Source organism: Gavialis gangeticus, unplaced genomic scaffold (genome assembly GCF_001723915.1).
Source record: "Gavialis gangeticus isolate Ggan-Ray unplaced genomic scaffold, GavGan_comp1, whole genome shotgun sequence".
NCBI classification, from domain to species: Eukaryota; Metazoa; Chordata; order Crocodylia; family Gavialidae; genus Gavialis; species Gavialis gangeticus.
Window position 1 is genome coordinate 18,171,072 of NW_017729002.1, and position 12,913 is coordinate 18,183,984.

The following is a 12,913-nucleotide window of genomic DNA, read 5'->3' on the forward strand; positions in this document are numbered from 1 at the left end:
TAGGCCTTACCAGCACCCTGTGCTGTGCCTTGCTCTGGGCCCCCTGCATTGGCAGCCCTGCTCCCCTGGGGTGGGTACAACTGCCTTGCCACGTCCAGGGGGGAAGGAAGGGAGCAGGCGTCTCTTACTGTTCCGGTTCCTCTGGCTTCGAGGAAGGTTTGTTCCCAGGAATTCTGTGCTGTGGGGCCAGTTTGGTTTGGCAGCTGCTCACATTCGCTCGGGAGTCATTTCGTCAGCAGCGAGAGGCCGTTTCCCATCTAGTGTGCCCCACCCAAGCTGGCTCCCAGTAGCAGCTTAGGAATCCAGTGTGAAGCCAGCAGCCTGGGGAAAGGGCTGGGGTGAGGGCAAGGCCCCTGCTAAACCTGACTTCCCCTCCCCCAGCACCCTACTTCCCTCTACCCCCATTTGGTAGAGCCTGTGCTGCCCTGCTGGTGCTCCCATGTAGGACTCCCAGGTGCTGTCTGGTCCCTATGGCTCTTCCTCAGGCCCCCCAAGGTAACAGTCAGATATTTCCTGTCAGGGCTAGGGCCCCTGGGAGGGGGCTGGGAAGTAGCACACAGCTGCCTGACTCCATGCCAAGGCCTGTCCCAAGGGGACTGACTTCCCAAGTGGGACCAGCTTGGCTAAGGGAGAGCTAAAATGGGGTCAAGCCCTGACAGCTCTCCACCTTTTCCCTGTAGCCCAGTGCCCTCTCTGCCTGAGGAGTAACACAGGACAGCTTCCTGTGCCAGTGGGACATGAGGCGGGTCTTGCCTTTCCCCAGCCCTGATCTAGGTGTACCCCATACTGACTCAGTAGTGGCAGGGAGCAGAGAGGGCCAGAGGGCAGGGTGTTAATACAGAGACACCAGTAAGCCAGAGGGAAAGCTATTTGGAAGGGGAGGTGTTTGGGAGGGGGGCAGAGGTAGCAGTGGGTGAAATGAGGAGGCAGAGGAGCAGCACATGAGCAGGGGAGTAACAGGGTTAGGGAAATAGAGCAGGGGCATCTAGCTCACAGATGCCCTGGACCCAATTGGCCTCATTTGCAGCTAGCTTACAGTGTGGCTCAAAACCCCAGCACAGCCTGTTCCCACCTTTAGTATGTCCTGGTCTTTGGCATGCTGTGGGTTGCACACTGGTCCTGTCCTCCATGGTCCTCTGCCTCACTTCTTCAGTAGGATAGGCTCTGTGGTTTGACAGTCCTTCACTATCCCATCCACAAAGCTTCAGTTGCTGCCCAATATCTGGGGAGCCAGCCCTGTGCCCCTACTGTCTCTAGCTGATACCCAAAGTTTTAACAGATGCAGCAGGGCTCCAGGGGTATTGGACAAGCAGCTGGCAGGAGTTCCTTCCCCACTAGATAGTTGCTGAGCCTGGGATGCTGACTCCCATGCTTCCCTGAGCATGGCCCTCGCAACCCTGCAGGTGCAGATGCTGAGTGAGGGCAGGGCATTGCCAATTCCCCTCCTACACTCTTGCACTGGGCCCCTGAGATTACAACCACAACAGGCAGGCTGCCTTCCCGCACAGCTGCAGGTTACCCCCTTCACACTGCACAGGGCCCCCCGTTCGTGAGTGCTGGAGGCAGAGACGCTCAGGCAGTCACTGGAGGTTATGACCATGGGGCAGGGGCCATTCAGGGGCCCTGCAGGATTGAGGGTGCTCTTGTTGGCTGAAGGCAGTAGGATACTGTACGTAAGGGTGGAGGGTAGGAGAAGTGTGGGCAGCGTGACTGTGAGCTACATGGGATGAGTGAGAGAGAAGGGGTGTGGGGAGATATGAGGTTGGATGCAGAGGACTGGGTGAAGGTGAGGGGATGTGAGGTGTGTGGGGTGTATGGACCAGAGGGCTGGACACAAGCATGGGACTGTAAGCAAGACCTGTGTGTGGCCCATCCTTTGTGGAAGCCCTTACCCTTCAGTGGGCCTGGAGTGCTGGGTCCTGTCATGCTGGGACCCACCAGTGTGCAGTCCTTCAGCAGCATCTGGAGTCTAGGCTGATAAGCAGTGGGTGAGCTGCACCTGCTGCAGGCCCCAGGTACCCTCCCCACTACCTGGATTTTCCTGCCCTGCTTGGAGAATCAGGCTCTGTAGAAAGGTGAGCTGCCTTCAATTTAAGGAATTCTCTGCAAAGCACAGCTAGGAGCACTTCTGTCTCCCCATAGCCCACTGCCCAGGCAGCAGAAATCCAGGCTTTCTCTGAGATGAGACAGCTCTTGGGAGGAACAGCATAGGACCTGGTACTATGTTTCAATGGGGGAAAATCTGTCTGGTTAGTATGGGAGCTGCCATGGTCTCTTGGTGAAGGAGTTGCTGTGGTCCTTGGAGTCTCCTGACTAGTCAGGGGATGTCAAGACAGGTTTGAGTCTATGGCCTCACTCTCTCACTGGGGTCCACCTTCCAAACCCTAGAAGGGGGTAACCCACCCAGTTGTGGGAGCTGGAGTTAAGGCACCCAGACCCGCCTTTCACCGGGGTGGTAACTGGCCTGGCATTTCCTGCAGGCTCCCGCACCACTGAGAGCCCCACCCACTCCTGGCAGGGTGCAGTTTTAGGTCATGCCCAGGACCCAGAGCCTCCTGACCATCTCCTATAGCTCCTCCCTTGTCTCCAGCAGCAAAATGCCATGTTTATATGGGCAGCCCTGAATCCAAAATGTCTACCCTCATCAGGCACCTGCCAGCTGCTGTCTTCAGGCCCTTAAAGTGGCAGACGCCAACAGTGCCTTGCCACAGAGTGTTTACCCCAGAGCAGGAGGGGCTGGGTCTCAGCAACTAGGCCTTAGAACTGGCATCTCATCCTGCTCTCATCGCTCCCCCCTCCCCCCAATTTCCCTCCTGCCACAATAAAGTCCCCATTTCCTCCCCTGCTAACGAGTTCCTTTTGTAGCTAGATAGGAGGCCGTAGTGCTTCCAATCACCTTGTGTGCTGTGGAGCTGACAGATCTCAGCTCTGCTTGTGGGATGCCAATGGAGATGAAAGGCCCCTTCTGTCTAGAAGGAATGGCTGTCTACTGGGCCAGGAAAACTCACCCCAGTGCTTTTGCCAGTGAGGGTGAGGGTAAGGGTGAGGGAGGCAACTGTGAGGGCAGAGTGAGGATGTGGAGTTGCAGGGTGGAATTCCCTGTGCCTTCTCCTCTGTGTCCCCCATACTCTTACCCTTCAGTGCTGCTCTTACCAGTGCTGACCTGAAAGGAGTCTGTCCCTTTGGCTCGCTCTCCCCACTTGCTTCAGCCCCATCATGGGCACAATCAAGGATCAGGCCAATTACTTGCCATCAGCTGCCCTTTTGTCTTTTGCCCCTATAGCAGTGGCTGGCATGTTTGTGACATGACACTGGTGTTGGGAGAGGGCAGCGTGTGCCTGGTGTTGGAAAGGGAAGTGGTGAATGGGGAGCCAAGCTGTGAGGTCTTGGGTCCTCTGAGCAGAGTGGTGAGGGAAGGGAGGGCAAACTCCATGTTCCCTGTGCCCAGCTCAAAGCTCTGTTGCTGTTCAGAGAGCAGGTTTTCAGGATAGCTTGTTCTCTAGCAGCTTGTATTGCCTTCAGTGCAGGGTAAGGAGTCTCCATGGCTCATTTGGGAGGAGAAGGGTTTATTGCTGTCTGTGGGTGAGAGGGAAAAGGATTTTCCATGGATGGAAGAGGTAGAGAGGTTTTCCATCTTTATCTGTGGGCGGGAAAGTGGGTTGTCCATGGCTGCCTGAGAAGCCAGGAAAGGGGCTGGTTCTCCATTGTTTTCTGTGGGGCAGGGGAGAGAGTTCTCCATAGCTCCCTGAGGGAGCTGCTGTGTCCTGAGCTCTTTGACAAGTCTGTTGGTTGGTGACTCCCAATGACTGTCAAGAGTTGGAGGCAGAGGTGGGAACTGAATGTCCAAGTGCCTAATCTAAACCCCAGACTACTATACCAGTACCTGGGAGGGGGCTGGGGACAGCACTGCTGGACCTCCACATTCCCTTTCTGAAAAGACACTGGGAACAGTTCTGCCGTACTCACACATCCCCTTGCCAGAGAGACCTTGAGGATAGTACTGCCGTACTCACACACCCCCCTGCTGAGAGGGGCCAGGGAGACAGTGCTGCTATACCCACACAAGCTCCTGCTGAGGGGGCCCTGGGGACCGCCTGGGGCTGGGTTGGGTGGGGCTGTGTGTCTGTGGAAGAGGAGGTTGCATGTGTGCATGCTTGTCTGGGAGCAGAGCAGTTTGGCCGCATGCCTGCAGGGGCTGGGTTGGCCCTGGGGTCCCTGCAGGGGGAGCTGGGTTGGGGTGGGGTTTTTGTTGGGGACACTCCGGCCGCAGGCCAGGTTTCCTCCTAGTCCTGCAGCCTGATCTGTCTCTGCCACATTCTCAGCCCTGTATTCATTCGAAGGCCCGTGTGCTCCAGCTGGCTGGAGGAGTCGAACCAGCAGCCCTGGATACAAATGCCCTGTGCTATGCAGAGCAGGGAGAGCCCAGGCGGCGCTGTGGCCAGCTCCTCCCGTCCTGACCGACTTCTCTGTACATCTTGCCATGACCTGGAGGGACCCCCTCTAGGGAGAAGCAGCCAGGCCAGCCTCCTTGGCCAATGTAATCATTGGCCTCCCAGCTGAGACTGCCAGCCTGGAGGCCTGTCAGGGCCAGCAAGGCCAGTGTCTTGTGACTTGGTCTGTGTGGATCTGAATGGGGCCCCACCAAACTTGTCTGACATGCCAGAGCTACTGAGCGGTAACAATGTGTCGCAGGGACCTTCCCTTTCCTATCAGACTCCACAGGCTCAGCCAAGCCCTGCCAGGCCAGCTGCCCCCAATCCCATCCCACCTCCTGCCATGCAAGGACACTGTTCAACACTGCACTATATCTCCCTTCCCCCTCCCCCTCACCGCCTGATGCTCACCAGAACCACGTAGGCTGGGACAAACTCCCGTCTTTTCAGGGCTTGGCAGAGGCAAGATCTCAACAGCTTCAGGGCTGGGGCCCCATGGGGGGCTGTGTCTCCTCCTCTCCCCTGCTGCCCCCATTGGGTTTGGCCCACTTCCCTCCCCCGCCCTCTGCCTGTCCTCACCCCCCACGCAGGGCTCGGAGGCGCTTTTGCATTCCAGAGCGTCTGAGCCTCCCCTGGCCAGGAGCCAGTGCAGGGAGGTGAGCAGCCAGGGCCGGAGGGCAGGAACAGGCTTGCTCTATCCAGGCAGAGCGAGTTAACAGGTGCCGCATGGCACAAGAGCTGCCAGGCTGGACACTCCTGCAACTTCACTGCACCCCACCCTACACTGTCAGGGTGCCAGGAGCACAGATGGCATTGGTGCTGTGTGCCAGGGCGGGGAAGAAAGGAGCGGGAGAGGCAAAGGGTGAGGGAGCCTGGGAGAGGATGTGCTGAGTGGGAGAGGGGGAGGGAGGGAGGAGTGCAAGGCCTGGCCCTAGCTACACGGAAGTCTCCACTTCCTGCTTGCCAGCTCCCTGCTCACTGGAGAGGAAAGAGCCCTCCATTCATGCGACAGGCTCCTGGCTGCAGCTGCAGACGCAGGGCGGGGAGGGGGCTGGGGGAGCTGGCTCTAGGAGTGCAGGAGGGGTCAGAAGCAGAATGAACACAAGCTGAGCCCACTGCAGGGGCTGTTCGCTGGGGATACCCAGGGGGCACACTATGACAGGCTCTTCTCCAGTGCCATTCTGACTGGATCTAGAAGAGCAGAGTCAATTTTTGCTCCTGGGAGATCCAGTCTTCAGTCCTCCCTCCAAAGACTCCCCATTTACACCCCCTGGGAGCAATCTGTGCCCCTGTGAGATGCCCCACAGCTTTGGGGAGCAACATTAAACTCAGGGGAGAAGAGGGAGATTCTGCACCTGGAGGAAAGGGGTCTGCCTGGTTGTGTGGGGTTGGAGGGAGACCATTCTAGGGGGAGACAGAACTTCCCAAAGCATGTTTGTGTAGATGGTGCGGCCACTGAGCCCCCATGGATGTCTGTGCTGAGGGTAAAAGGGATAGAGCTTCCTATGCTGGGGGATGGAGGAGTGAAACCTAGCCCAAGATAGGTCTGTGTCGGGAGTGGATGGGATAGAGGGCATGTCTATGTTTGAGGGGATGGGTATGCAGTTCCCTTGGGTATGTATGAATTAGAGGTGGAGAGATGGAGCCTTCCAGGTACCTCTGTGCTGGGGTGAGGCAGTGAAGCTTTCTTAGGTGCGTCTGTGCTGTGGTGGGTCCTCTGAGCTGTTCGCATTGTCCCCTGAAGATAGTTCTGGTGCTGCAGGTACACTGGCCACCAAGCACAGACTATATTTGTCAGCAGTGAAGAGGCAAGTTCTGGACATCATACTGCAGCCCCACCTCCTCTCCCTCCTAAGGGTGGGCTGTGGGGGGCCACAGGGCTGAAAGGGTTAAAGCCTGTGCTGGCAGGAAGGGCTGTGGAATTTCTTGCCTGTGTTGTGTGTACAAGTGAGCGGGGTCCCCTGTGGTGAGTGGGGCCCCGCAGGGGAAGGGAACAGCCAGGCTGTGTGTGCCTGAGCTGTGTGTGCTGAGTGCCAGGACCAGGCCGATCGCTACAGGGAGCACCCGGCTCCCAACAGCTCTGCCCCATCTGGGGAGCCACACGGGCTCCCTCCCCATTGGGTTCTGTTCTGGGCAGTGTTGGCACTCCTGGTCTAGTCTGAGATCATCTGCCGTTTGTGGTTCCCCCACCCAGCTTCCCAGCTCCCTTCTGGCTTAGCTTGGCTGGAACTGCCAGGAGTTGGGCACTGGAGGTGGTAAGAGGGTATCTGTTCTCTTGGCATACTGTTTTGGCTTAGGCAGGGCAGGGAGCAGGCAGCAGATTTCCCCCAAGGGAGGGCTAGGGGGTGCTGGGCTTCAGCAGCAGTTGTCTGAGATCACAACTGAGATGAGTCTCCTACCCTCAGTCAGCTTCTAATCAGCACCCCCTTACCCCCCTCTCCAGGCTACCACCAAATTCTACAGGATCACCATACTCTTCATGGGAGAGGCCCAAACTGGGAAAGCCGGAGCACTGGTTTGTGTAGAGCTCCTGAGCAGCTCCCAGGTGCCATTGCTTGTTCCCTTCTGGAAGGTGTGTGCTCTAGGGTTGGGATGAGGACAGGAAAGGGGACTCAAGTGCAGTGGGGGTGGGGGAGGGAGCTGCAGGGTTGGACTAGTGGACATTTGCAGTGATGATTAAAGGGGAAGAGTGTGTGCTGCAGGACAGGAGGGAATGTGCTGGGGGATGGGGCATTGCACTACTGAGGCAAGGTGACTGGAGGGGGTCTTGATACTGTGGGGTGGGAATGATGCAGGGCTGGGCTGGGGGCACTGCAGGACTGCTATGTGCCAGGTTGCTTGTTCTGTGCTTTCCCATTGCTGGCAGCTGCCTGACAGGCGCAGGGCGTGGACAAGCCCGTTCACTCTCAGTCTCTTGGGAATGAGCATTGCCGCAGGGCAGAGAGAGAGCTGGAGGGAGGCGAATGGCAAACAGCATGACCAGGGCTTCTGGGGGAGGGGATATTCTGCTCCTTTTCACTGGGGCTTGAAGAAGCCACAGTAGCATGGCTAGAAGCAGCCAGAGGCCCCTGCTCTTGTGTGTGCTGTAAGCATGGCTGAGCAAAGGGGTCAGTGAATCTCTGTCTCACACCCCAGGGAAGACAGCCTTCAGGGTCACCCCTATGCAGCTATTGGGCTTAGCTGTGTCAGCAGCTTGGATCTACCTTGGGCAGTATCCCTACCCTACCCTGCCCATACTGTGAGGCTCCCTGAGCAGGGGTCTGCAGGCTAACAACTTCTTCCTGTCACTGTCTCCGTTGAGAAAGTGGGAAACTGAGTCACAGAAGGGGAGGGGCTGGTTTGAGTCAAGGCTGAGCTAGAATTGGGATTAGACCCTGCTCTCCAGATTCTCAGCAGCTGCCCTCAGAAGTAGGGGCATGTTGCATGCATTGGCAATGCAGGGAGAGGGGCTAAGGCAGGGCCATGGTGGGGGAGGGGAGAGAAGAGGAAATGAGCCAGCCCTGGCGTCCACAGAAACCTTCCGTCTCCCGCGGGAGAGGATGACAGAGCAGGACTCAGCCTGCTGTCCGATCGGATTACAGGGAACCAGCCAGTGGAGGGGCTGGAGGCCCGCCAAGTCCCCTCCCCTGCCCCTGGGAAAGGCCTCTGCTCAGGGCAGGGCAGGGCAGGGCAGCCCAACAGGCTTGGCTTTGTAGCTGGGGGGGGGGGGCTGGGAACACAGCTGGGGCCTTCCCAGGCCTCCAAGGCTCCTAACTTCTTAAGCACAAACATTTCCTTCCTTCCTCCCCTTCTTTGCTCCCTGCCACCTGAGACAGCCAGACAGAGTGCCCTGGGTTAGACTGATGGACAACTGGACCTGGGGGCAGACAGCAAATCCTTGTCTTGCTCCCATGAAGCCTATCCTTAACTAAGGAGGCAGGGTCTGTCCCTGACACTCCAGGCTGAGGAGCTGCAAGGCCTTCCTGAGCCTAGAGAGGAAGACCAAAGAGGTGAGAAGGGGTGGCATTTGCCAATGGGCACAGTGCTTTAAGGAGTGGCTAAGTAGGAGGCTGGAAAGGGCAGAATGCTAGCCTCTGGGTTGCTTGTCCGCAGGCCGTGAAGTGGGAGATGCAGCTGAACATGGTGCTTCCCTTGGGAAACCCATCCCCAGGTGAGTCCTTCCCTATGACTGGAGGGGCTTGGCTGGGGGAAATGAACTGGGGTCTCATGCATCTTCAGGAGATCCCAGTGTATAATTGTCCTGGGTTAGCCAGAGTGAGGGTCTGAAGCGGCATGGGGTGGTGTTAGGAGAGGAAGAGGCAGCCAGGAGTTCATAGGAGAGTCACACTTGGAAAGGTGTCAGATGGATAACCCAGAGATGAATGTGGTACAGGTCCAGCCTGGCAAGCTCCTCCAGCCAAAGCTTGCTTGGAGGGGTGCAGAGGCAGTTCCGTAGCAGCTTTCAGTCACAGTGACACCTGTGCCTGGGGTACTAGGTTGAGACCCATAAGCTAGGAATGCCTCGGCTTGGCTGGGTTCCAGCTGTCCTGCAGCTGACCTCTTTCTGAAAAAGTTTCAGTGTGCCATGCCCAGCCAGCCAGCAGTGAGCCAAGAGGAAAGGGGGACTGGGGAAGGGGAAGACATGTACAGTGTATTTCCCTCACTTCACCAAGGCCCAAGCAGCGCCACCGGGCAGACATGTCCCCCTCATCCAGATCCCCGTTCCTGGACTCTCAGAGTCTCGGTGCTGCCAGATGTGGATTGTGATCCCAGCTGCCTCTTTGAGGGTGTTGCTACCACCAGGTTCTGGTGTCATGTGCATCTGGCCTCTCTCCAGCGCTTCCAGCTAGTGGCATGCTGGCACTGCAGCCTTGGCTACCTCTAGGAGCCCAGCAGTCACAGAGCTGGGTCCCTTGGACAGCTCCCCTGGGCAGAACCCAGCTGTTGCCTCCAGTCCCAGGAGCCCTTTTCCTCTGTGGTGTGTGGCAGGTTGCAGTTTGCCCTGCTAGCCCCTGAGGTCAGGGCTCCTGTGCCTGGTGCCACGCCTCGTTCCGGATACCCCAGCTCTCTTCCACACAGCAGCAACCCCGACCAGCTCCATGCTGCCCCATTGCCTGGCCCCGCTTGCTAGCTGGTGTTCTCCTGCTCTGACTCATGGGGAGGCTTGTGCTGCCCCCCACTGGGCACTTCTGGAAAACCAGCTCTGTGGGTGTTCAGCCTTGGGCCTCTCCTTCTGGGGTTTTGATGTGAGCCTGAGATCTTGGCTGTTTAGTTTGTTGGCTGAATGGCAGGGGGGTTGTTGGTGAGAAACAGCTGATCTCTCCCTTGTTCCACTTCCTCATCCACACCCTCAGGATGAAGATTAGCTATCCCCACTCCTGCATCTGCACGGATGAGTTGTTCTAGGGCTGTATCTGGTGAGGCACTTTGCCCGTGTGGGTTGGCTCTGTGGCGAGGCTAAGCCGCTCTCCGGGCCAGACTCCTGCTCTCTGGGGAGCATAGCTTAGGGTGGTGGTGATGGTAACAGCTTCTCTGCGCCACTCAGCTGCTGCCAAGTGAAACTCGGGGAGGCAACAGCAAGGGCTTAGTGACGCCACAGTAACACATGGACTTAGTGAAGCCAAGATGACCCATGAACTCCAGGGCTTAACAACACTGTGGTGATACACAGACCACGGTGCTATGCAACACTGTAGTGAACCATAGGCTCCAGGAGCTTAGTGACCCTGAGGTGGCATGTGGGCCCAGGGGCTTAGCAGTGCCACAGTGATATACAGGCCCCCAGGGCTTAGCAGCAGACAGGCCTGGGGGGAGGGGTACTACATATCAACACTATATGCTGTGGTGACAGGCAGACCCGAGGCTGAGTGACACTGTGGTGACAAAAAACCTCCAAGAGCTTTGTGAAACTGCAGTGAAATGCAGGCCTAGGGGGTTGTGATCCCATTCCCCCCCCCCCATATGACACACAAGTCGGGGACTTAGTGATAGGCAGAGCCTGAAGCTTAGCATGGTGACACCTAGGCCCTAGAGTTTAGAGACACTGTGGCGATACACAGGCCTTGGAGCTTAGCAGTGCCACAGAAATGTGGGTCCCTGGGCTTAACGATGTCCCTGGGCTTACAGGCAGGTTCGAGGGCTTAGCTAGTCTGTGGCAAAATGCTGACATTGAGGCTTAGGGGCACCACAGCAACATGCAGGCTCTATGGCCCAGTGATACCACAGCGACATGCAGGCCTGGGATACCACAGTGACATGCAAGCCCAGGGCCTAGTGACACCACAGTGACACACAGACCTGGGGGTTCAGCAATACCACAGCGACACGCAGGCCCAGGGGTGTAGCGCCATTCCAGTGACACTCAGGCGTGGGGGCCCAGTGATTCCACAGGGAGATGCAGGCCCCAGAGTCCAGTGATGCTTAAGAAACACACAGGCCCCAGACCTTAGCAATACTGTGGTGACACACAGGCCCTGGGGCTTAGCGATGCTGTAGCAACCTGTAGACTCAGGGGCTCCATGACACCACACAGACCTTGAGGCTTAGCAAGGCTGTGGTGACATGAGACCCAGGGCTTCAGTGGTGTAGCAGCAAGACATGGGCCCTGGGCTTAACACCATGGCAGCAACACACAGGCTCTTAGCAGCACTATAGTGACATAGAGCCTCAGGCAGCCAGTCCCTGCCATCCCTGGATGGAGGGCTAAATGGGGAGGGCAGAGCTGGGGCTGAAGTCTTCTGTGGTGGAGAATAGTGCTAGGTGCCTGGTTGGATTGGGATCCAGGAATTTTTCTCCCCGTGGTCTTGCTTTAGATTCTTCCCAGCACGTGCAGGGGCCTAGATGGAAGAGCTGTCCTCATGAGAGCCTGACCTTTTACTCTGCTCCCCTCCATATACCCAGCCCATGTATAAACAGGGAGCTACAAGCTGATCATTATCAGAGGGCTGGGATCAGGCTCTGCAGTGCTCCCTGAGGTGCTCCTCCAGCATCCCCTGCACACAGGTGTAGGTTACCAACCTGAATTACTCTCTGTTGGCAGCTCATCAGCCAATGGACTTCAAGGCAACAGGGATCCTTGCTCAGCCCTTCAGAGTATCACTTGGTAGTAGACCCACCAATGCCAGCCACATGCCTTTGTGAGAAGGAAGGCTGGGCTTGGGACTGAAGCATGAATATGGGAGGCAGGACACCTGGAGTTCTGGCACCTTGCAATATGTTCTGTGTGCTCCCCACATTCTCCAATGTCCTACTCCTCCAAATCCCCAGATAGGGTAAAGACTGGCTAACCTAGAGACAACTTTTGTCTGTAGGCCACTGGCACAACCTTGCTTCCGTCTCCCAGGCCCTAGGGACATGGTCTTCCCTGCAAAGGGCCTGGTGTGTGGGAGCCCCTTACACCAGACACCAAGCTGAGCCCCAGTTTTGGAGCCTCTAGGATGTGTTGTCAGACTCCCCTTCAAATGCAAGAACACTGAGGCTGTGCCTGGCTCTGGTCTCACTGTACAAGGCAGGATTCTTTTCTCTGTCTGTGCTTTGTGATTCCCAGAGCCTTACTGTCATGGGATCTCAAAGCACTCCCCACTCGAGGAGCCAATTCTAGACCTTCTGAGCAAATGGGCAAGGATAGCACATAGGATGAATGACTTTCCCAGTGTTTACAAGGGGCCTACTACTAGACAGCCCTGACTCCTAGACCACAGAGTCAGCAATTCCACTTTACTCCCCTCCAGGAGCTGGACACAGACCCCAGCAATCTGGGGCTGTCTCAATCCCAAGATGCCCCTTTATTTCTGATGATGTCTAAACACGACAGATTTTTTACTGCAGGTACCTCAGAAATGCTAGTAAATAACCCTAGCATTCCTTACCTGTGATGAAATAAATGTGAACCCTAGAGAGAGCTCCCCTGTTGGAACTACCTCCTGTCTACACTGCATGGAGCATCTTGCCATGTGCTACTGCATATGTGTGTACATGCATAAGCATTCATATGTATGCACACACACACGTGCACATGCCTCCATATACTCCTGTCCAGGGATGGGTCCAGGGGGATCCCCTGGCCACTGCCTGAGTTGTCCCTGGCTGATCTGTGTGCAGGGGGAGCCCCCAAGCTATACCTGCTCCACTGTAGCTGCAGGCTGCCACCACATAGTGTCCTGGGCTTGACAGGGAACAGCAGTGGTAGCACACAAGTTCTTCCTTCCAGCACCTGCTCCCAGACAGCAAGGCATGCCTTAGGGGGATGTCAGGGAGCAGGGAGTGGAAGACAGAATTTGCATGCTGCTGCTGGTGTTCCTAGCCAATTCTGGCTCCCCACACAACCAGTCCCCTCAGCCCCTGGCTAGAGCAGGACAGGAAAGACCCCCCCCATCCCATGGTCAACAGGGACAGTGGCAGCAGTGTTGGTGGCAGGTGGGCAGGTCCACACTCCCTTTGTGTACCTGCTTCCTGCCCAGTTCACCTGCCCAACCCACCATGCCTTACCCCTAGCCCTCCAT